The sequence below is a fragment of the Bombina bombina genome, chromosome 4, assembly GCF_027579735.1.
Source record: "Bombina bombina isolate aBomBom1 chromosome 4, aBomBom1.pri, whole genome shotgun sequence".
NCBI classification, from domain to species: domain Eukaryota; kingdom Metazoa; phylum Chordata; class Amphibia; order Anura; family Bombinatoridae; genus Bombina; species Bombina bombina.
Genome location: NC_069502.1, coordinates 1,000,144,651 through 1,000,169,988, shown reverse-complemented (window position 1 = coordinate 1,000,169,988; position 25,338 = coordinate 1,000,144,651).

Here is a 25,338-nt window from a genome sequence, read left to right as displayed (position 1 = left end):
TCTCATTAGTCAAAGGTCACTTTTATTATTTCCTTACTGAAAGACAAGGCCCTAGCCTGGGTCTCTCCTCTTCTGCAACAGAGAGTTCAACTCCTGAACGATGCTGATGCCTTCACTTCTGCATTATCTTTTGTATTCGGGACCTGTGGCCGCACTGCTGCTGCAGAGTACTCACTCTTGGAACTCCACCAGAGTAATAGAACTGTGGCAAAATACGCCATCGAGTTTCAGTTGGGATGGCAGTGCTCTCAAGGCGGCCTTTAGGAGAGATTTGCATGAACGCATCAAGGACGAGCTTACCTATCATGATGTCCCCACAGAATCTGAAAGACAGAGAAGAAGGAGATTGAGACTGTGTTTCTACTGTGGTTCTAACTCACACCAGCTAAAGAACTGTGATACCCTGCAGGGAAAAGCCAATGCTTAGAGAATAAAACTGGGGTACCTCTAAGTGTGGTCACTACTAAATACCCTCAATCTTCTCGAATCCTGGTACCTGTTACCCTCTCCTTTCTTCAAAATTCTGTCAACACTCAGGCCTTTATTGATTCAGGGGCAGCTGGAGATTTTTTGGATAACCGTTTCATGATTCAGGCAGGGTTACCTCTTCTGCAGAAAAAACACTGTCTTAAAATAACTGCTCTGGATGGCACCCCCCTTGGATCAGGTTTACTCCATTTTGAATCAGCACCCGTAACCATGACTGTGGGAGTTCCTCATACCGAACAGTTGCAGTTCAATGTCATTCATTCTCCAGCACAACCAGTAATCCTTGGTCTTACTGGGCTCCGTATACACAATCCACAGTTCGACTGGACTGAGCGACAGTTGGCCTCCAGGGGTACATCCTGCTTCCACTCCTGTCTAGCTAAAGTTACTCCATTATGCCACATCCCCATTGCCAGCCTACAGACCCCTTCAAGCCTTCCCTCAATTTATGCAGATTTTACTGATGTGTTTGAAAAGAAAGCAGCTGATGTGGAGCCCCACTTCCTAAAGGGAGGACTTATCTACTCTCCAAAGCTGAAACTAAGGCCATGGAGGAGTATATTCAAGAGAACCTAGCTAAAGGTTTTATTCGCCCTTCCTCTTCTCTTGTCAGGACTGGCTTCTTTTTTGTCAGTAAGAAGGATGGTGGGCTCAGACCCTGTATCGACTACAGAGCCCTTAACAACATCACTATCCAGAATTGCTATCCTATTCCGTTAATCACTGAACTTTATGATTCGTTCCAGAATGCTCGCTACTTCACTAAGTTGGATCTACGTGGGGCACATAATCTTGTTCTTATATATTCCCAGGGCATGAATGGAAGACTGCCTTCAACACAAGATCAGGGCATTACAAATACCTTGTAATGCCTTTCGGGCTGTGTAATGCCCCTGCTGTCTTCCAGGCATTTGTCAATGTTGTCTTCCGTGACCTCCTCAATCGCACTGTCATTGTCTATCTGGATGACATCCTTATTTTCTCCTCCACCCTTGAGGAGCATCATGAACATCTGAGACAGGTACTTCTTCTCCTCAGAGACAATTCCCTGGTAGCCAAACTGGAGAAATGTGAATTTAACCAAGTTCAGATCCAGTTCCTTGGCTATGTTATCTCGAAGGAGGGTTTTGCCATGGATCCTTCTAAGCTCACGCAGTCCTTGAATGGCCTCAACCCACCTCATTAAAGGAACTACAGAGATTCTTGGGAATCTCTAATTATTACCGCAAGTTTATAAAAAACGTCTCCCAAATAGTTATTCCACTTACTGAGTTAACTAAACGGAACAGAGACTGCAAAAACTGGCCCCCTAAAGCCATGGATGCCTTCTCTCACCTGAAAAAGGCCTTTTGTTCTGCTACTGTGCTCTGCCATCCTGATCCTTACCTGCAGTTCACTTTAGAGGTTTATGCCTCCGAGATTGGAGCTGGAGCAGTCTTGACCCAAAGAGATCCTTTATCCTCCAAGTTGCTCCCAGTAGCGTTTTTCTCCAAGTGCTTTATTCCTGCAGAGAAGAACTATGACGTGGGTAATCGTGAACTCTTAGACATTAAGATGGCTCTGACTGAATGGTATTATTGGCTAGAGGGTACCGCCAATCCCATTCAGATTCTCACTGACCACAAGAATCTGACGTACCTTGAGACTGCTCATAGACTCAATCCTCGACAGGCCAGGTGGGCCTTTTTCTTTTCCCGTTTTAACTTTGTGGTCTCTTATCTTCCTGGGACCAAGAATAAAAAGGCTGATGCCCTTTCCTGTCAGTTTCCTCAGTCAAGTGATTCCTCTGACGCTCCTATTAAACACATCATACCCCCCTCCTGTGTGGTTGCTCAACTTAACACCTCTCTTCTTCAAAGACTGCAATGTGCCCAGTCTAGAAAGCCTCCTGAAGCCCCTGTGGCTCCCGATATCTTCTTTGTACCTCTGAACCTATGCACCCCTGTGCTATTCTGGGCTCATGATAGTAAACTTTCAGGACATCCTGGTTTAATAAGAACTTTTAAGCTTCTTTCCAAGCATGTATGGTGGCCTACCATGAAGACCGACACTCAGGATTATGTGAAAGCCTCCACGACTTGTGCTGCCAATAATACTCCTTGATCCTTGCCTCCTGGCTTACTACAACCGTTGTCCATTCCCAAACAACTTTGGACAAACATAACAATGGATTTCATTGTGGACCTCCCTCCTTCTGACCATCATACAGTTAATCTGGGTTGTGGTAGATCGATTTTCCAGACTGGCTCAATTTGTACCCTTAAAGAAACTGCCATCTGCCCAAGAGTTATCGTCTCTTTTTCTGTTACATGTGGTATGACTTCATGGCATTCCCGTGAATATTGTTTCAGAGGTCCACAATTCATCTCTGCTTTTTGGTGAGCCTTTTGGAAGTTGATTGAAACCACTGTTTCCTTTTCATCCAGCTACCATCCTCAGACTAATGGGCTGACAGAGAGTGAATCAAGATCTCGAAGCCTATCTCAGAACTTTTGTTAATTCTCTCCATACCAACTGGTCTGAGTTGTTGCCCCTAGCTGAGCTGGCAAAGAACACTCATTGGCACTCTTCTCTACGATGTACTCCATTTCAAGCCGCAGCAGGTTACCAACCTTGTGTCTTTCCTCTTTCTGCTCAGTCCACAGGGGTTCCTGCTGCAGACCGACACGTTACTAACCTTACTACTCATTGACAATGTATTCGCTCTCAGTTACGTTCAGCTGTCTCCAGATACAAGAGATTTGCTGATCATCATAGAGCTTCTGTTCATGCCTTTTCGGTAGGTGATCATGTTTGGGTCTCTACTCGACATATTCATCTACATCAACCCAGTCACAAATTAGGGCCTAGGTTTATTGCCCCCTACAAGGTCCTTAAAGACTGTCTCCTGTTGCCTACAAAGTGCCCTTACCCAGACCCCTGCGCATACACCCTGTCTTCCACATCTCCTTACTCAAGTCTTACATCAAGAACAGATATACTCAGCTCTGACCACCTCCTCCCCCACTCCTGGTTCATGGTGACCTTGAGTATGAGGTTGCTAAGATCCTGGACTCCAGATACAGGTGCAGGCAGCTACAGTACCTCGTACACTAAAAGGGCTACTCCATGGCAGATCATTCCTGGGTTCCTGCCAGTGATGTGCATGCTCCATCTTTGGTCTCTAGATTTCATGCTGCACATCCTACCAAGCCTTTGTAGGGTCCCAGAGGTACCCTTTGAGAAGGGGACTCTGTCACGCTGCTCTCTGCTCTGTTGTGGCTGTTGCCACGGACACAGGCACTCCTTCTTTTCCTAGGGATATGGCAGTGTAACTGCAGCACAGTGATGACATCATCACTGCCCACCCTGTCTTCCCTATGTAAAGGCCTCAGTCCCTCTCACCTGTGCCCAAGTATAGGTGTTTCTTCTTGTGCTCTGGGTGCTGTATATCTGTATGCTGAATTGATTCACTTTTGCTGAACTCTGCCTGTTTGACTACACTGCTTGCCTTAACCCCTGAATTGCTGGACTGCTTAACTGTTGATAAACTCTGCCTGTTTGACTATGCTGCTTGCCTTAACCCCTGAATTGCTGGACTGCTTAACTGTTGATGAACTCTGCCTGCTTGACTACACTGCTTGCATTAACTCCTGAATTGCTGGACTGCTTAACTGATGATGAACTCTGCCTATTTGACTACGCTGCTTGCCTTAACCCCTGAATTGCTGGATTGCTTAACTGTTGATAAACTCTGCCTGTTTGTCTATGCTGCTTGCCTTAACCCCTTAATTGCTGGATTGCTTTACCGTTGATGAACTCTGCCTGTTTGACTACTCTGCTTGCCTTAACCCTAAAATATTGTATTGCCATTCTGTTGCCGAACTCTGCCTGCCTGACCATTCTATTGATTTACCCTTGAACTGCTCTACCGCTGATTCTTACTTCCTGCCGCCAAAGACTACCCTGCATAGTGTTACTACTGTTTACCTCATTTTGCGAACTTTCTCTGCTCTGGGATATTCCCTATTATTCCAGCTTGACGCTGGGATAAGAAGACTACTGGCCAAGTTTGGTCTGATAGTGGAATATCCCACGAGCATTATAAGAAAGAACAAAAAATAACGGCATTACAAGAACTGAAACAATGTCCAAATAAAATTAATAGAGAATCTTTTTTGGAAATGATGAAAGAAAGGGATAATTATTTAGCAGAGAAAACACATGAAAATGTAAAATACCAAGAGGCAAGATTCTATAGATGGGGTAATAGGTCAGACAAACTGTTGGCTCAGGTAGTGAAAAAAAGACAAATAAATAATAGAATAGGAACAATTAAATATGAAGGGAAACTACATCAGGACCCAGCTATTATTAGTAAACATTACATACTCCACATAAAAAAGGAAAGGAAATCCAGATATAGTTAAAGTATCAGCAGAACAGCTGAGTAATTTAAATAAACCTATCTCCACAAAAGAAATAATATGTTATTAATAAATTACCTTTAGCAAAGGCAGCAGGCCCAGATGGTCTGCCGGTGTTCTATCAGAATCTGCACCTTTGTCAGAATTTGCTACCTCTGACTGTGCATGTTCTATATTACGTAATCGCACTACACATATGTTAAATAGGAATGTGTGGAATGTGATTATGTAAATCAGCAGCATGCGCACTCAGAGGTAACAGATTCTGACAAGGAAGTTGTGTCGGATTTTGCTGCGGCTACGATATACGCACATGCTCGGTTGAATTTGACTATGAATACTTTGAAACAAATTAAAAGTGCATATAATATATATAGGAAAAAGTTCAATCACCTCTCACGGTAATGACAAATGCGACGATGTGCTTTCATCGTCAAATTTTTCATCACTGTGACAAGTCATTGAACTGTGTCCTGTATGTGTATATATATATATATATATATATATATATATATATATATATATATATATATATATCAAAATAACAATAGTATTGCATTGAGCAATGATACTTCTTTATTGGATTAACTATACATTTATAAGATAACAAGCTTTTGGAAGAATGTCTAACTTTTTTCAAGTCTGAAGCAATACTGACCAATTTGATGGAATTTACAGATTATGGGGCCGAATTATCATTGTGTGAGCGGACATGATCCGATATTGCGGATCATGTCCGCTGCACATCGATAAATGCAGACAGCATACGCTCTCGGCATTTATAATTGCAACAGCAGTTCTTGTGAACTGCTGGTGCAATGCCACCCCCTGCAGATTCATGGCCAATCGGCCGCTAGCAGGGGGTGTCAATCAACCCGATCGTATTCGATCGGGTGGATTTCTGGCAGTGTCTAACCGCAGTCTCAGAGCAGGCGGACAGGTTATGGAGCAGCAGTCTTTAGACCGCTGCTTCATAACTTGTGTTTCCGGCGAGCCTGAAGGCCCCCCCTAGAAACACGGGACATCAAGTTCCATACGGAGCTTGATAAATATGCCCCACAATCTTAAAACATAGGATGGCTAAAAAGACAGAAAGTGTTACAGAGGTCTGAATGCAGGGGAAGGAGGGGGGTGTCGTAAAAATCATGAGGAAAAGGAAGACATTCTTCTGAAAGCTTGTCATCTTATTAATGTATAGTTAGTCCAATAAAAAAAAGTATCATTGCTCAATGCAATACTCTTGTTATTTTGATATCTAAATCTCTTGACTAACACGGCTGCTCCAATCAATGTGTGTATATATGTGTGTAAATATATATACACACTTTTAATTTGCTTGACAGTATTTGACAGTAGTAAACTCCGACACAATTTTCTTGTCGGAATTTGCTACCTCTGAGTGTGCAGGCTTCGGATTTACATATTTACATAATCACATTCCACACATTCCTATTTAACATATGTGGAGTGCGATTACATCATACAGATCATGCGTAGTCAGAGGTAGCAGATTCGGACAAAGGAGCAGATTGTGATAGAACATGGCAGTAATTTATTAATTATTAAAAAAAACAATATTACCAGTTGTTTATTAGATATGTTTCAATGTTGTTATTCTATTTCTAAACCTTTAACTCAAGAATTTAAAGGCAGTCTAGTCAAAATTAAACTTTCATGATTCAGATGGGGCATGCACTTTTAAACAACTTTCCAATTTACTTTTATCATCAAATTTGTTTTGCTCTCTTTCTAGTCTTTGCTGAAAGCTAAACCTTGGTAGGCTCAAACTGATTTCTAAACTGTTAAAAAAAATGCCTCTTATCTCAGTCCATTTTAACAGTTTTTCACAGTTAAACAGGGCTAGTTCATGTGTGCCATATAGATAACATTGTGGTCACTCCCATGGAGTTATTTAAGAGTCATCACTGATTGGCTGAAATGCATCTCTGTCAAAATAAGTGAGATAAGGAGGCAGGCTGCAGAGGCTTAGATACAAGGTAATCACACAGATAAAAAGTATATTAATATAACCGTGTTGGTTAATCAAAACTGGGGAATGGGTAATAAAGGGATTATCTATCTTATTAAACAATAACAATTCTGGAGTAGACTGTCCCTTTAAATCAGCCAATATTACAATCATTCCAAAACCTAACAAAGATTTCACTTACCCCCAATCTTTTGTTTTGTTAATAAATGTGGGCTTTAAGATCATGATGAAGGTTGAGGACCACACTTCCAGATTTAATAACTGAAGAACAAACAGGATTTATAATAGGGAGATCACCCTTAAGTAATTTGAGGAAAATACATGATGCTATTAATAAATACTGAGAAGGTAGGAATGATCTGAAGTGTACCGTGCCAGAGACCTTCTTACTTGCACAGGGTGGAGTTGACATTTCTTACTGCCACTTCCATTAGAATTTGGATTTGAAGGAACTTTTGCTGATTTTATTGGTAAAGTCTATACAGAATAATTGGCTTATATTTTGGTTCACCTAAAATATTACAACGGGGAACTCGAGAAGGGTACCCCATGTCACCATTACTTTTCAATATTTTTTTGGAGCCATTACTAATGTTAAAACAAAATATGCCAGGGCTTTGGATAGGGAAACAAACTGTATTTTACCATTTTAAACAAAGACCGGTTGCTGTCACATTTAGAGCTGAGTTATAGCTCTAATTAGTGTAAGTACCTGACTTGAATTGAAAGTTTCTAATATATATCCAGAGTGCACTATTGTTTCTTTCTCTTTCCTTCACATATCCTGGAGACTAGACATGTGCAATTCGTTTCGCCCGAATTTCGTTTTCGGACAAATTTTGTCCAATTCGGAGATTTGAATGAATCAGAATTTCCAAATCGGCACCATAACTAAAATCCCGAAAAATTCCGAAAATGAATAAATCAGTTTCCGAATTTTAAGATCCATTCTTTATTCATAATCAGAATTTTTCATTGTTCTAATCTAAACCGCAGTTCCCCGACATCGCCAACACTAACTAAAACACTAAATAAACCTATTACACTAATAAAACCTAAAATTACTAAAAATAAAAAAACCTAACATTACTAAAAATAAAAAAAATAAGATTACTAAAAAATTAAAACTAAAAAAAATACCATTACAAAAAATAAAAAACTAAATTTTCCAAAACAATTAAAAAGTATTCCTATTCTAATACCCTGTTTAAAAAAAAAAACACCCTAAAATAAAAAAACCTAATCTATAATAAACTACAAAAATATTAAAAGAGGAAAGGAGACCAGCCACAGTTATTTTATTTAATTTCTAGAACTCTACCTCGAGCAATTAATTTAGCTCAGGTGAACAAACCTTATATGAAGAAAAATGAAGTGCAGACCCTTAAACTAATTCTAAAGTCACAGTATAAAGATAGAAAAGTAGCAACCAAAAATCAGGTTACTACTAGGAAAGACAGGGATTTCAGCACAACCTTTTTAAATACTAAGCAAATGCAAAGCACCACAATTTGCGGTATGTATAGATTCCTCAAATCACTCACCCACTTTCAAGGCATATAAATACTTACTACTTTAAAAAAGACACATTGAACCAAATAAAATAGTACACAAAGGGAGTAGCGCTTGAAACAGACATGAATGACAATTTTATTAAAGTGTTAGGATAGCTGGATCAATATAAAGTATGCTATAGGTGTAAACTGAAAACACCTCCACTAGAGGATGGTTACGTTCTATGTCAGTAAACAGTACTATATAAATACCTAAGACAGTATTGAGTCTACAATCAACATATCTATATAATGACCATCTATAGCAATCATTGTATAGGAGAGCTACAAATAAACTCCTAGTATTGTGCACAATACACTGATCTACAGACGTATATATAATCATGACGTGATTATATAATCATGACGTGACCTCAGGATCATAGGGGTTTCCTCAGGGCAAAGCTTTGCCCTGAGGAAACCCCTATGATCCTGAGGTCACGTGGGGGGTGAAACGCGCGTCGGCAGTGACGTACGGAGTGGAAATGGACGTGCTTGCTTTACAGACCGCTTTGGCGTTTTTGCTTACTATGCCAGATTGCTGATAAATTTGAGATGCTGGTTCTCTCTGCCTAATTTCGGCACCAAGAAGGAAGATTGCTGTCACTAACGGTTGTATATAAAGTTAATCAAATAACTTAATTTCTCCATTTTTCATCCTTGGACATTTGAGTGTGTTTACAGTATTATCTTGACTTGTGGCACTCGAAATTCGGAAGTACTAAGGACTTTCTGCTGGTGCTTTACACACTCTTTCAACAGAGCAATTTTGTTTGTGCAGCTGCTTTCTTCCGATAATAATGTCATCTATGCTAATGATAACATGTATCTTGATAATCCTAAATTGTAAAAGACATTTTTAGACTTGATTTGGGGTTGCTATAAATAGATCCAGATACTTTATTTCATGACACCAGATACCTTTTACTATATTGCTGGTGTCCGCTGAAACTGGAGTTGTTTTCATCCCCACAGTCTCTTTTGTCTTATCAGAAAATTTGAGTCCCGTGTATGATTATATATACGTCTGCAGATCAGTGTATTGTGCACAATACTAGGCGTTTATTTGTAGCTCTCCTATACAATGATTGATATAGATGGTCATTATATAGATATGTTGATTGTAGACTCAATACTGTCTTAGATATTTATATAGTACTGTTTACTGACATAGATCCTTATGGATCACTATGATGGCTGATTTTACGTCTAGAACGTAACCATCCTCTAGTGGAGGTGTTGTCAGTTTACACCTATAGCATACTTTATATTGATCCAGCTATCCTAACACTTTAATAAAATTGACATTCATGTCTGTTTCAAGCGCTACTCCCTTTGTGTACTATTTTATTTTTGGTTCAATGTGTCTTTTTTAAAGTAGTAAGTATTTATATGCCTTGAAAGTGGGTGAGTGATTTGAGGAATCTATACATACCGCAAATTGTGGTGCTTTGCATTTGCTTAGTATTTAAAAAGGTTGTGCTGAAGTCCCTGTCTTTCCTAGTAGTAACCTGATTTTTGGTTGCTACTTTTCTATCTTTATACTGTGACTCTATAATAAACTACCAAGGGCCCTTAAAAGGGCCTTTTGTAGGGCATTGCCCTAAAGTTAACAGCTCTTTTGCAAAAAAAATAACAAACACCCCCTAACATTACAACCCCCCAAACCCACAAAATAAATAAGCCAAACTAAAAAAAACTAATCTACCCATTGCCCTGAAAAGGGCATCTGTATGGGCATTGCCCTTAAAAGGGCATTCAGCCCTTTTACTGACCTTAAAAGGGCATTCAGCTCTTTTACTGACCTTAAAAGGGCATTCAGCTCTTTTTCTACCCATTAAAATAAAAAAAAACAAATCTTAAAAAAAAAACATCCCCCCCCCCCAAAAAAACCATACCTAACACTAACCCCAAAATTGGTACTCCCAGCGGTGAAGCATCTTCATCCAGACGGCTCCATCTTCATCCATCGCGGGACCGGCATCTTCTATTTTTATCCCAGCTGATGCGGAGCGGTCGGTGGATGCACAGAGGCAAAGGTTCAGGCTGAGTTCCATCGGTCCAGCGTGGAGGTCCTTCTCATGCGATCGACCGCCGCACACTGAAGATTGAATGCAAGGTACCCCTTTTATACTGGGGTACCGTTGCACTCCTATTGGCTAATAACTTCATATCAGCCAATAGGAATGAGAGCTGCTTATATCCTATTGGCTGATTTGAACAACCAATAGGATTTAAGCAGCTCTCATTCCTATTGGCTGATTCAAACTACTTAAATCCTATTGGCTGATTTGAACAGCCAAAAGGATTTAAGAAGCTCTCATTCCTATTGGCTGATTTAAAATTTTTCATTATATTTTTAAATAGGTAGTTAGTTAATAATTATAACTTTAATTTAAGTCTATTTTAATTATGTTAAAGTTAGGGGGTGTTAGGTTTAGGGGTTTATATAGTTTAATTTAGGTTGTTGCAATGTGGGGGCAGCAGTTTAGGGGTTAATAGGTTTAGTTAGTGTTGAAGATGTTTGGGAATGGCGGTTTAGGGGTTAATTGTTTATTTAGTGTTTTAGTTAGTGTCGGTGATGTCGGGGAACTGCGGTTTAGGGGTTAATAGGTTTAGTTAGTGCCAGGGATGTCAGGGAATGGCGGTTTAGGGGTTAATAGGTTTACTTGATGTCAGAGAACTGCGGTATAGGGGTTAATAGGTTTATTAGTGTCGTCAATATCAGGGGACGGCGGTTTAGGGGTTATTAGGTTTAGTTAGCGTTGGCGATGTGGGCGGACGGCAGTTTAAGGGTTAATAGCTTTATTAAGTGTCGGCGATGTGGGTGGCAGCGGCAGTTTGAGATAATTTTGTTTTGGCAATCAACAGCATATTAGTTATGTTAAGTTAAATAGTTTTTTTGGATCCTTTCGTTTTTTCGGATCCATTCTTTATTCGTATGCATTATTCTATTCTAAACTTCAGTATAGAATAATGCATATGAATAAAGAATGGATCCGAAAAAATGAACGGATCCGAAAAAACGATTTAGCTTAACATAACTAATTTGCCAAAACGATTTTATTTTAAACTTAACTACACTAATTTGCCAAAACTAAATTATTGTCAGTATATGGACGGGTTATAATACAATATATTTAATAATTATTCTTTAAAACAAATCCCCAATAAAATGCATATATGAAACAATTAAAATTAATGTAAATTCCTAAATTCTTTATATTAGTTAAAATTTATAGACACATTGAATTATATTTATAGGAACCAGGTTATGAATCAAACTATACACGTTTATGATTATAATATGTTATACAAAGATCATAAAAATTACCTTATTTACAATAATCTCCCAAATCAGAGTTGCATTTAAATATCAGAATGAGATGCCAAGGTATGGTTTGTTAAATTTTCTGACAAATATACTTAAGTTATTTAGCCCACAAATGATTCTATACAACTCTAATTAAAACACCAGAAGTTATATATTCCTAATGTAAACAGCCAGTCTATATGACAATTTTTCTAAGCTGAAATAAATTCTTTAGCAGCAATAAGGCAAATTCTAAAATATATTTATATGGCTATAATTATAAATTACTTGGCAAACAAAAGATTAGTTTTAAGCTACACAGCATTATGAATGCTAGCTAAAATACAAACGCCTAGATTTAGAGTTCTGCGTTAGCCGTCCAAACCAGCGTTAGGGGGTCCTAACGCTGGTTTTGTCCGACCGCTGGTATTTAGAGTCTTGTAGGTAAGGGTCTAACGCTCACTTTCCAGCCGCGACTTTTCCATACCGCAGATCCCCTTACGTCAATTGTGTATCCTATCTTTTCAATGGGATCTTTCTAACGCTGGTATTTAGAGTCTTGGCTGAAGTGAGCGTTAGAACTCTAACGACAAAACTCCAGCCGCAGAAAAAAGTCAGCAGTTAAGAGCTTTATGGGCTAACGCCGGTTCATAAAGCTCTTAACTACTGTGCTCTAAAGTACACTAACACCCATAAACTACCTATGTACCCCTAAACCGAGATCCCCCCACATCGCCGCCACTATAATTAAATTTTTTAACCCCTAATCTGCCGACCATACTCCGCCGCAACCTACATTATCCCTATGTACCCCTAATCTGCTGCCCCTAACATCGCCGTCACCTACATAATATTTATTAACCCCTAATCTGCCCTCCCTAACATCGCCGACACCTAACTTCAAGTATTAACCCCTAATCTGCCGACCGGACCTCGCCGCCACTATAATAAATGTATTAACCCATAAACCGCTTCACTCCCGCCTCAAAAACCCTATAATAAATAGTATTAACCCCTAATCTGTCCTCCCTAACATCGCCGACACCTAACTTCAAGTATTAACCCCTAATCTGCCGACCGGACCTCACCGCTACTATAATAAATGTATTAACCCCTAAAGCTAAGTCTAACCCTAACCCTACCCCCCTAAGTTAAATATAATTTAAATCTAACAAAATAAAATAAATCTTATTAACTAAAGTATTCCTATTTAAAGCTAAATACTTACCTGTAAAATAAACCTTAATATAGCTACAATATAAATAATAATTACATTGTAGCTATTTTAGGATTAATATTTATTTTACAGGCAACTTTGTATTTATTTTAACCAGGTACAATAGCTATTAAATAGTTAATAACTATTTAATAGCTACCTAGTTAAAATAATTACAAAATTACCAGTAAAATAAATCCTAACCTAAGTTACAATTAAACCTAACACTACACTATCAATAAATTAATTAAAAAAACTATCTACAATTATCTACAATTAAATCAACTAAACTAAATTACAAAAACAAACAAACACTAAATTACAAAAAAAAACACTAAAATTACAAAATGTAAAAAAAATTACAAGAATTTTAAACTAATTACACCTACTCTAAGCCCCTTAAAAAAATAACAAAGCCCCCAAAATAAAAAAAATGCCCTACCCTATTCTAAAATAAAAAGTTTACAGTTCTTTTACCTTACCAGCCCTTAAAAGGGCCTTTTGCAGGGCATGCCCCAAAGAAAACAGCTCTTTTGCCTGTAAAAAACATACAATACCCCCCCAACATTACAACCCACCACCCACATACCCCTAATCTAACCCACCCAAACCCCCCTTAAAAACCTAACACTAAGCCCCTGAAGATCTCCCTACCTTATCTTCACCACGCCGGGTATCACCGATCCGTCCAGAAAAGGCTCCGAAGTCTTCATCCTATCCGGCAAGAAGAGGTCCAGAAGAGGCTCCTAAGTCTTCATCCTATCCGGCAAGAAGAGGACATCCGGACCGGCAAACATCTTCATCCAAGCGGCATCTTCTATCTTCATCCATCTGACGAGGAGCGGCTCCATCTTCAAGACCTCCGGCGCGGAACATCCTCTTCTCCCGACGACTAGACGACGAATGAAGGTTCCTTTAAGGGACGTCATCCAAGATGGCGTCCCTTGAATTCCAATTGGCTGATAGGATTCTATCAGCCAATCGGAATTAAGGTAAGACAAATCTGATTGGCTGATTGAATCAGCCAATCATATTCAAGTTCAATCCGATTGGCTGATCGGATCAGCCAATCAGATTGAGCTTGCATTCTATTGGCTGATCGGAACCATATATAATGGGACTATTGATTAAAATGAAAGCACAGCTCAATAATAAAAGACGACTTACATTACACAAATTACAATGTTAAATATCCCAACTAGAGAAACGCCAAAAAGAAACTGGGTCACCCTCCATATTGAAGAACCTGACATTGAAGCGCCAATCTTTAGACCTGATTCTACAAAAAGACTCTGTACAGGCTAGTCAAAGATTAAAAACTAAATATTTCATTTTTGCAAACAAACCAGATAGATTTTTTGCAAATAAACTTAGGGACAAAATTAGAAACATATCAATACCGACCTTACGTATCGTTAGCGGAGAATTGACCTCGCACCCGGTGGAGATAGTAAATATATTCTCTCATTTCTATAGCGCCCTTTATGACGGGAATAAAGTTTCATATACGACACAAACTAGTAATCTCTTAAAAAAGTTTCTGACTGAAGCAAAGCTACCAGAAATCTCGAAAGAAGATTTAGAATCCTTAAATGCCCCAGTCACTACACCAGGTCTGGTGGTCATTAAAGAATTGAAACAGGGTAAAGCAGCGGGGCCAGATGGAATCCCTGGAGAGTACTACAAACTTTTTAAGAAAATCCTAGCACCACATTTAGTTAAATTTTGTAACTGCATTCTCCAGGGCAATAATATACCTGCTGAGTTTCTCCATGCAAAAATAATAGTAATCCCCAAACCAGGTAAAGATAAAATGATGTGTAAAAACTATCACCCAATTTCACTAATTAACCAAGATATTAAAATATTTACTAAAATACTGGCAAACCTATTAAAACACATATTACCTAAACTAATCCACCCAAATCAAGTAGGATTTGTGAAAAATAGAGAAGCCCCAGATAACATTAGGCGTATGGTTTCCTTAATAGATTATTTAGATACAACAGGAACGCCTTCTCTACTGCTATCATTAGACGCAGAGAAGGTATTTGATAGGGTGGATTGGAAGTACATGTGGGCGGTGCTGGAGGGAATGGGTTTCAAGGGCTCTTTTATAACTGCACTTCAAAACATATATTCTCACCCATCAACTTGGGTGAGAGCGATGGGCCATCAATCTAGGGGTTTCCCCATTTTGAATGGCACCAGACAGGGATGCCCACTTTCACCATTGCTATTTGCCATATGTATTGAACCATTAGCATTACAGATTAGACAATCCCCAGATATTACAGGAATACGGATCAGAGGAGAGGAGTATAAGATAGCTCTTTTCGCTGATGACGTGTTACTCTCATTAACCAAACCACTAATAGCGCTACCTAATTTATATACCATTCTAACACAATTCTCATCTATATCAGGTTATAAAGTCAATATTGACAAATGTAAAGCTATGGCTATTAGACTCCCAAACCATACGAAAAACTTTTATAACTTAATTTCGACTTTACTTGGGTCACAAAACATATAACGTACCTGGGGATTAAATTAACCAAACATTCCTCAGATCTTTATAAAGCTAATTATAACCAACTGTTGAAAAACATTAGACAGGATTTGCTAAAATGGGGCCAATATCGATTCTCTTGGTACGGACGTATATCAACAATTAAGATGATGGTGCTTCCCAAGATTCTTTATTTATTTAGAGCTCTACCAATAAAGATCCCCTTCAGAGATATGAAAGAATCTCAATCTATGATTAATACATTTTTAAGAAAAAACAAAAAAGCAAGAATATCACAGAACATACTCACTAAACATAGACGACTGGGAGGCCTGGGAATACCCAATCTAAAACACTATTATCAGGCTGCTAGACTGGCACAGACGGTTCTAGTAACCAATAAGGAGGAAAGGATAAGATGGGTTAAGATGGAAACAGATATCAATGGTCTCACTACCCCAGAAATGTTAATCTGGGGTAATCACAGGGGGACTACCCCAGTAACAACACACATGTACACACAATGGGCTAAAGTAACAAAAACCTTGTCTATTCTTCCCGCTAATTCCCTCCATACGCCACTAAATTGTGTAATAACAGTTATTCGATCCTCTGTATTAGCTAAATGGGAGAATAAAGGCCTGTACCAGATAGCAGGGAAAATCAGGGGAAATCATGCCATATACCAAGCTACAAGAAAAAATTAACCCACTTAAATTATACTGGTACCAATATTTACAATTATCATCCAACACACTCACATTCTTGTAGACTATGCAAGAGTCCAAAAAAAGCAATATCACAACTCTAATTATTCAAAGGGCAAATAGAATTGATCCATCATTGTATAATAAATGGGAATTGGACTTAGAAATGGAAATAAATGAAGAGGAGTGGAACCAATTATTATATAACTCATGTAGGGTACTCTTAAGTGCTGACATGATCGAAAATTGCTACAAAACTATATCAAGATGGTACCTAACACCGGTTATTACATCACATACAGTAATCAATGTGTAACAGTCTAAAGTTCTTAATCTAATAACTGTAACAAAGATAACGATACTTTTTGTTTGAGTAATTGTAATATAGTCCACTATAACAAAATATGGTTTTGTATCACTATGCAACCTTGCTTAAAAGGTATTTCTCAGGTTACAAAGTGATTTAATATAGCCAGTCTGTAATCAGCTGTGTTTCGGTATAGCTAAAAACACAGAATGATTAAGGATGGCTAGGAACAAAAGAAATATGTAACTAATACCTCACCAAGCACGCTTGTGCAGATGGAAGTCCCAATTTTGTGTTATCGGTACTGACCGCAAGCTCCGGCGTCTAGGTGTGAGTGAGAGACGCTGCTGACAGGAGCGGGCGGTAGCTGATGACGTCAGCACAGAGCTGGTGAGGATCGCCAAGCAGGAACAAACTGCGGTGGTAATTCAGCGTAGCGGAGGTTAGAGTGGTAATGTGGGAAAAGACAAAAGTCCTCAGGCTAGTTGATTGTTGTTTGTTGGGTTAGCTAAACAACTTCAATAATCCAGCAACTAGCTGAGTGGTTTGTAGACCTTTATAGGGAGGAGGTGGAGTCTTCTTAAAGGGACAGTGTGAGGAAAACGAAATTCCTTACACAGCCCCCCCCCCCCCCCAGGAACCCACAGTGAGGGTTCAAGGACGAGGTAGGTCAGGATGCCGGCGATGGAACTGAGAGACCAACCTGGGAGCGGATAGATTGGAGACAGGCTCCCAGGAATCTTCTTCTTGACCAAATCCTTTCCAGCGAACTAGGTAGAACAGCTGCCCACGAATAAGTCGAGAGTCTATGATACTGTGCACCTGAAACTCTTCCTGAGTATCCAAAGCCTGGTTACCAGGGAGATGAGTTAGAGGTGGTACATCCGAAAGACATGGTTTCACCAAGGATATATGGAAAGTAGGATGTACCTTCATTGAAGAAGGAAGATCCAAAGTAACAGTAAGAGGATTTGAGATCGAAGAAATGACGAATGGACCAATAAAAGTACAACCAAGCTTCTTGCATGGGTAGTGCAACTTCAAGTTCTTTGTGGATAACCAAACTCGTTGACCTACAGTGTAGGTAGGCGCAGGTCGTCGTCTCAAGTTGTAGTATTTACTTTGTGTAGCTTGGGAATCCAGAATGTGTCTTTTCACAGCTGAAAAAACTCTAGAGATGTCATTTATAGTATCATTCACCTGCGGGCAGGGAGTATCTATTTTAGGTAAGAGGTCCGAGCGGGGATGTAAGCCATAATTAATAAAGAAAGGTGTGAAACCAGTTGATGAATTCACATGATTGTTATGGGCGAATTCTGCTAAATGGAGATAAGCTGCCCATGTATGTTGTTCCTGGGAACAATAACAGCGTAAGTATTGTTCGATGCTTTGATTCACTCTCTCAGTTTGTCCATTGGACTGTGGGTGGAAGGAAGTAGTTAAACATTGCTTTATATGGAGTGATCTACAAAGATGTTTCCAGAACCTGGATGTAAACTGTGTTCCACGATCACTTACAATAGACTTGGGAATCCCATGTAATCGTACGATCTCCTTGAGGAACAAGTCAGAAGTAACTTTAGAGGAAGGTAAGGCGGTTGTGGGGATAAAATGGGCCATCTTGGAGAAGAGGTCTGTTACAACCAATACGGTATTGAATCCATCGGATCTAGGGAGATCCACTATAAAGTCCATGGAAATCTTCTCCCAAGGTTTATCAGGTACTGTTAAGGGTTGCAAGAACGCGAAGGGTCGCTGTTTTGCATGTTTGGAAGTTGCACAGGTGATACATTCGGATAAATGGTTACGGACAGATTGTCTGAGACCTGGCCACCAATAGGATCGGAGAAGCAGTTCCGTGGTTTTTTTCTACTCCCATATGTCCTACTAGGGCCGAGTCATGGACCTGTTGTAGTATAGTTCGACGTAGATTAAAAGGTATATACAACTTATTGTCCTTATAGTACAGGCCATCAGAATGGAGGGTGAGTTCATCTAGAGGAATCTCAGTATTAGCCATTTGCTCTGCTTTGATCTGAGTTGCAACCAACCCAACGAAACATTCTCGAGGAATGACTGTAGACGGCGGATTTTCCAGGTGTCGGTTAACAGGCAATCGGGAGAGGGCATCTGCTTTTCCGTTCTTATTCCCTGGTCTGTAAGAGATGTTAAATCGGAACCTTGAAAAGTAAAGGCTCCAACGCAGCTGCCTTGAAGATAAAGTCTTATTGGTTTGTAGATACTGCAAATTTTTATGGTCAGAAAATATGACTATAGGATGTACAGCACCTTCCAGCAGATGACGCCAGTGGTCAAAAGAACTTTTAATCGCTAACAACTCCTTTTCTCCTACAGGGTAATTCCTCTCAGCTGGTTGTAGGACTCTGGAGTAGTAAGCGACTGGATGGAGAGGTTCCTTACAGGAAGGTCTTTGGGATAAGATAGCCCCTATGGCATATTCTGAAGCGTCGACTTCCAGAACAAACTGGTGGTTTAAGTCTGGGTATCTCAGTATAGGTTCGGAGGAGAATTTATGTTTTAGAAAGTCGAAGGCTTCTTGTGCTTGAAGAGTCCATGAGAAGTTAGTGTGCAATTTTGTCAAATCTGTAAGAGGTTTACTGATAGCAGCGAATCCAGGGATAAACTTCCTATAGAAGTTAGAGAATCCAAGGAAGCGCTGTACATCTTTCCTGGAGGAAGGAGTTGGCCAGTCAAGAATGGCACGTACTTTTGCACTATCCATAGATATACCCTGTTCCGTGATATTGTAACCCAGAAATGTTATGTTTTTTGCTTCAAATATGCATTTTTCAGGTTTTGCATAAAGCTTATTGAGCCTTAACCGGAGCAGAACTTCCTTGACATGATGTCTGTGTTGGTTCAAATCAGAGGAGTAGATCAAGATGTCATCTAAATATACAATGACATACACATCCAGTATGTCCCTGAATATATCATTTATAAAACATTGAAATGTAGCTGGGGCGTTACACAGACCAAATGGCATTACTGTATATTCATAAAGACCATATCTAGTCCTGAATGCAGTAAGCCATTCATCCCCAGCTCTTATTCTGATAAGATTGTAAGCTCCTCTGAGATCCAACTTAGTGAAAAACGAGGAACCACGTAATCTTTCTATTAATTCTGGGATTAATGGAAGTGGATATCTGTTTTTCCTAGTGCATTTGTTCAACTCTCTGTAATCTATTATAGGCCTTAGTGTGCCATCTTTATTGGTCACAAAAAACATGCCTGCCCCGGCAGGGGAAGTACTAGGTCTAATGAACCCCTTTTTTAGATTGTCGTCAATGTAAACCTTTAAATGCTCTAGTTCGGGTTTAGAGAGTGGGTAAAGGTGTCCAAAGGGTATGGAAACCCCCGGTAGCAGATCTATGGGGCAATCATATGCCCTATGGGGAGGAAGAGATTCTGCTTCGGTCTTATCGAATACATCTCGGAATTCTTGATATTCTAAGGGTATAAGGTGTTCAGTACTAGTTACAGAGAGTAAAATGGGGTTGTTAGGCAACTGGTCACTTCCTTCTTTTTTTGGGAATGATAGAGTTAAGTGTGTCCAATCTATGTTTGGTTTGTGGGACCTGAGCCACTGTATACCAAGAATTACTCTGAACATAGGGGAGGAGATAACATCTAATGATATCATATGAGAGATGTGATTGTCTATGTGTATAGTCAGGGGTTGTGTCTGATGTATGAGAGGCCCACTCGATAGGAAACTACCATCAATGACCTTGACAGAGACTGGTGTTTGCTTTGAAATCATAGGAATTTTATTTTTTAACACAAATTTCATGTCAATGAAGTTTCCGCAGGATCCGGTATCAATTAGAGCCGTCGTCTGGATCGTGTACGACTCCCACTGTAAAATAACAGGAACTGTGAGATATGAGGTAGTAACTAGCTTAGAAAAAAAACTAAGTCGAAGTTGTGTATTCTTACCTAGTTTTTGTTTAGCCAGTTGGGGGCAGTCCTTTACCTCATGTTTGGGTGAAGCACAGTATAAACATAGGTTTAAGGTCTTTCTTCTCGTTTTCTCCTGTGTGGATAATGGGCCTTTTATGAACCCTATCTCCATAGGTTGCGGGAGGTCCTTGGTAGTTGTAGCAGTTAATACTGATAGTCTCTTTACCACACCCAATCTCTCAGTACGTCTCTCTCGGAGACGCCTGTCTATAGATAGAGCGACTGTAAAAAATTCTTCTAGAGTCTCAGGAATGCCTATGCATGATATTTCGTCTTTCAGGTCTTCACTTAACCCGAGACGAAATTGATTTTTGAGGGATATCTCATTCCACATAGCGTCTCTTGCAAAAATTTTAAATTGAATGATATAAGTTTTAACAGGGTTTTTGGCCTGTTTTAGAGCACGCAGACTATTTTCTGATGATATCTGCTTAAAAGGATCATCGTAAAGAGTAGACATCTCAGTAAAAAAAGCATCCAGAGATCCCAGAATAGGGTCTTCTTTTTCAAAGAAGGCATCTGCCCATGCCCTTGGCTCTCCTCTAAGGTAGGAGATTACAGTTAACACTCTGGTTCTTTCTGTAGCATAAGTTTTTGGTTTAAGTTGAAACATGAGTAAGCAAGAATTCCTGAATTCCCTAAACTGTGCCCTATTGCCAGAGAACCGTTCAGGAGTCGACACAGCAGGTTCAGGAGCGTGATCTGTTGCAGCTGGTTTGGCTGCTAATGTTTCTCTGAGACAGGCTTTCAAAGCCTGATTCTCTACTTGCAATTCTCGGAAGGAGTTGGATAAAAGATCAACTCTATCTGTTAAGTTTTTTAAATGGTCTGCCATAGCAGTGGGCTCCATACCAAGTAATAGAATAACAGGACCTGGTTAAGTAACAACTCTGTATCAAGTTAATACGCCCTGTATTGTGTGGCTGGATTATTATGTAACAGTCTAAAGTTCTTAATCTAATAACTGTAACAAAGATAACGATACTTTTTGTTTGAGTAATTGTAATATAGTCCACTATAACAAAATATGGTTTTGTATCACTATGCAACCTTGCTTAAAAGGTATTTCTCAGGTTACAAAGTGATTTAATATAGCCAGTCTGTAATCAGCTGTGTTTCGGAATAGCTAAAAACACAGAATGATTAAGGATGGCTAGGAACAAAAGAAATATGTAACTAATACCTCACCAAGCACGCTTGTGCAGATGGAAGTCCCAATTTTGTGTTATCGGTACTGACCGCAAGCTCCGGCGTCTAGGTGTGAGTGAGAGACGCTGCTGACAGGAGCGGGCGGTAGCTGATGACGTCAGCTCAGCTCCGAGTGTCTCAGTAACAGAGCTGGTGAGGATCGCCAAGCAGGAACAAACTGCGGTGGTAATTCAGCGTAGCGGAGGTTAGAGTGGTAATGTGGGAAAAGACAAAAGTCCTCAGGCTAGTTGATTGTTGTTTGTTGGGTTAGCTAAACAACTTCAATAATCCAGCAACTAGCTGAGTGGTTTGTAGACCTTTATAGGGAGGAGGTGGAGTCTTCTTAAAGGGACAGTGTGAGGAAAACGAAATTCCTTACACAATGGCTTCAGCCTTTGCTATAGAGGTTGTGGAGCAGTAGGTACATATAAACATATGTGGTGGGACTGTCCCCACTCTAGGGAGGTTTGGGAAGATCTCTCTAGCCTTCTTAGCTCCATCTTAGAGGAACCAATACGACTGACACTACCTCAGGCACTACTCCATGAATATAACAAGAAATTTAATAAACATATAAATCAATTTATAAGAATAGTTTGTACAGCAGCGAGAATATGTATCACACGTCATTGGAAAGTAGGATCACCCACAAAAGAAGAGATTGTTAATAAGATCAGATACTTTTATAACATGTATGAACAAGCAGCTCACATACAGGACACACAGGCAACTTTTCAAAAAACATGGTTTTATTGGATAATGTACATGACAAACGAGTGACGGTGGAACATTGGGATCTAGAGTTGAGGGGCGGAAAGGGGAAGCTTGTTTGACAGTGACAGAGATAAGGAAAAGGATCCGGTGGTCTGGCAGAATAACCCTAAAGACAAAAGAAACAATAAGATAAGCATCTATCTTAATCTTATCTATTTCTTACCCACATTTTATTCAAATTCTTTTTTTTCCCTCTTACTCTATTTCTTTCTCACTATTTCATTTTTTCTTATTAAATTTGGAGAGGAACCTGAACACAGTAAAATTATTCTTCAGATTTTTTGTCAGGTAATGTTGTGTTACAATGTTTGTATAGGAGACTACGAATAATTAGTATAGAATTTGTACATGACATACCTGTGTAATTATTGATTCAGTGTGATCATATTCTTCCCTAATAAAAATTATTTCAACATAAACTACAATATTTCTTTAGTGCATTTGGGGATATGACATTTAATTCTCCCTCTATGACTTGTAGTTGGGATCTAGTATGGCACACTTGCAACTGATTAATATGGACCCATTTATCCATAAAAGTATCATTTTTGGGTATCCTAATTTTATAGGCAACTGGAGATATTTTGTCAGTAACGACAAAGGACCCTTCCATGATGGAAGAAATTTCTTCTCCTTAACCTGATCTCTTCCAAAGTTATACAGATACATTGTATCATTTATTTCATATTCCTTTTTGGACGTTTTGAGATCATAATAGGTTTTGGTGGCAGTTGCAGCTTTCTCTAAGTTCCTTTGAGCAAATGCAAAGGCATATTGCAGGTGCTTCCTTAGGTTCTCCATATATTGATGCATATTGGCAGCATTTATCAAGTTCTGGTCTGATGTACGGTACAGTAGATGCTGAGGTAGAACCATTCTTCTACCAGTCATCAGTTCAAAAGGTGACATCTTGGTAGCACTACTTGGAGTTGCTCTTAATGCCATTAGGACTAGAGGTAGTTTTACATCCCAGTCTTTACCCATTTCACTCACAAACTTTTTGAGGATTTTTACAATGGACTGGTTGTAATGCTCTACACCACCACTTGAGGCAGCTCTATATGCAACATGGAGCTTTCTTTTGACCCCTAGTATTTTCCACATTTTGGCCATCACTTCGCTAGTAAAGTGGGTTCCCCGATCGGATTCGATTCTTTGGGGCAAACCAAATCTGGAAAACACGTGTTTGATGAGCAATGCTGTGCATGTTTCAGCACTATTGTTAGGTGCACTGATGCACTCTATCCATTTAGTGAACAGGCATGTCACTGTTAACATGTATTTGTTTCCTCTTGATGACCTAGTTACTGGACCAATAAAATCAATTTGTATATCTGACCATGGCATTACCATCCCCCTTTTCTGCAATGGCGCTCTATGCGTTGGTGCAGTGGGTTGGAACTGTGGACAGATTAAACAACCTTGACAGTAGGTTTGAACATCTTTCAACATGTGCGGCCAAAAGGCGTAATCACACAATATTTCATACCTTAATTTGGCACCACAATGACCAGATGTGGGAGCATCATGGGCATGTTGAAGCATGAGACCTCTGAACTTAGTGGGTACCACCCATTGCTGGATGCCAGTTTTGGAGGTTCTAATTAACAAACCATCCTGTAACTTGAATTGTGATCTAGACTTCATTAAGATTCTAAGATCTTCCTTGCCAATACCGTCCTCTATTGAGATGGAGTTGCTTTCAGGATCTTCTATGTGTTTATAAAAGATGCCTACAATGGGGTCTTCTTTATGACTAGTGATCAGGTCCTCACTAGGAGAATCCTGACTCCATTGTACCAGGTTAGGCTCATTCTGTTGTTTAGCCTGGTTTCTGGTAATGGCTTCTACCTGAATTGCACCCATTAAGTGGTCGATATTAAGGAGCTCTCCAGTTATGGCTCCTTGTTTGGCTAAAGATCATTGACTTCCTTATCAGCACCTAGAACCCTGGAATGACCCTTGGCTTTCTTCCAGTGTATGGTTAAATCATTGGATACCACCAGATTATCAATCTCGCAGAACAACGTGCCATGTTTGACTGGTTTGTTGTTAGTTTTCTGAATGCCATTTCTTTTCCAAGTTGGCAGATATTCAACAAAACTGTCACACATGTAATTTGAGTCAGTAATTATCACAAATTCATGAATACCATGTTTAATAGCCATTTCAATGGTTTTAAGAACAGCAGTTACTTCTGCGACTTGACTGGATCTTGGTCCAATGTTGAAACCTACAGAAATGTTTGGGAATTCATTGGCCCAAGTTATACCAATGCCAGTGACTAATCTACGCTCATTTTCAATAGTGGCATGGTAAGAACAACCATCAACATATACCCAAGGTAATGTTTGACAATGGTCCTCATTGCACATTTTATATAAGGAAAGCAATTGTTCCTCTAGGAAATCATCTTCTACTAACTCTTCCCCATGATCCTTAGCAGTACAGTCATGGAGCTCAGCAAGATGGATCATTTTTATTTTGCTTGTAGCGAATTTCTAAAGGCCAGCCTTGTAAGGAAAGAGTCCAAGCGGTTATGTGGCTATTAGACAAGTTTCCATCTCTTATTCTTTCGCTTTGCAGATATAGCAAAGGCTGGTGGGCCATTTCTACAATAATTTTCTCACCCTGTATATACAGTGGATAAGAGGGCATTTTCGCAATCGCTAAATTTTATTTCTACTGGGGATAGAGTTTTGCTCGCATAAGCAATGACTCTGCTTAAATTATCATGCTTTTGGTATGACAGCACTCATGCTTATATCTGTGTAACCTGTCTCTAAGAAGAAAGGTTTACCACCTTCAGGGTACGCTAAGCAAGGTGCTTGAGTGAGTTTTCTCTTCAGCTCCTTGATGGCTGTCTCTTGAGTCTCACTCCAGTGCCATTTCACAT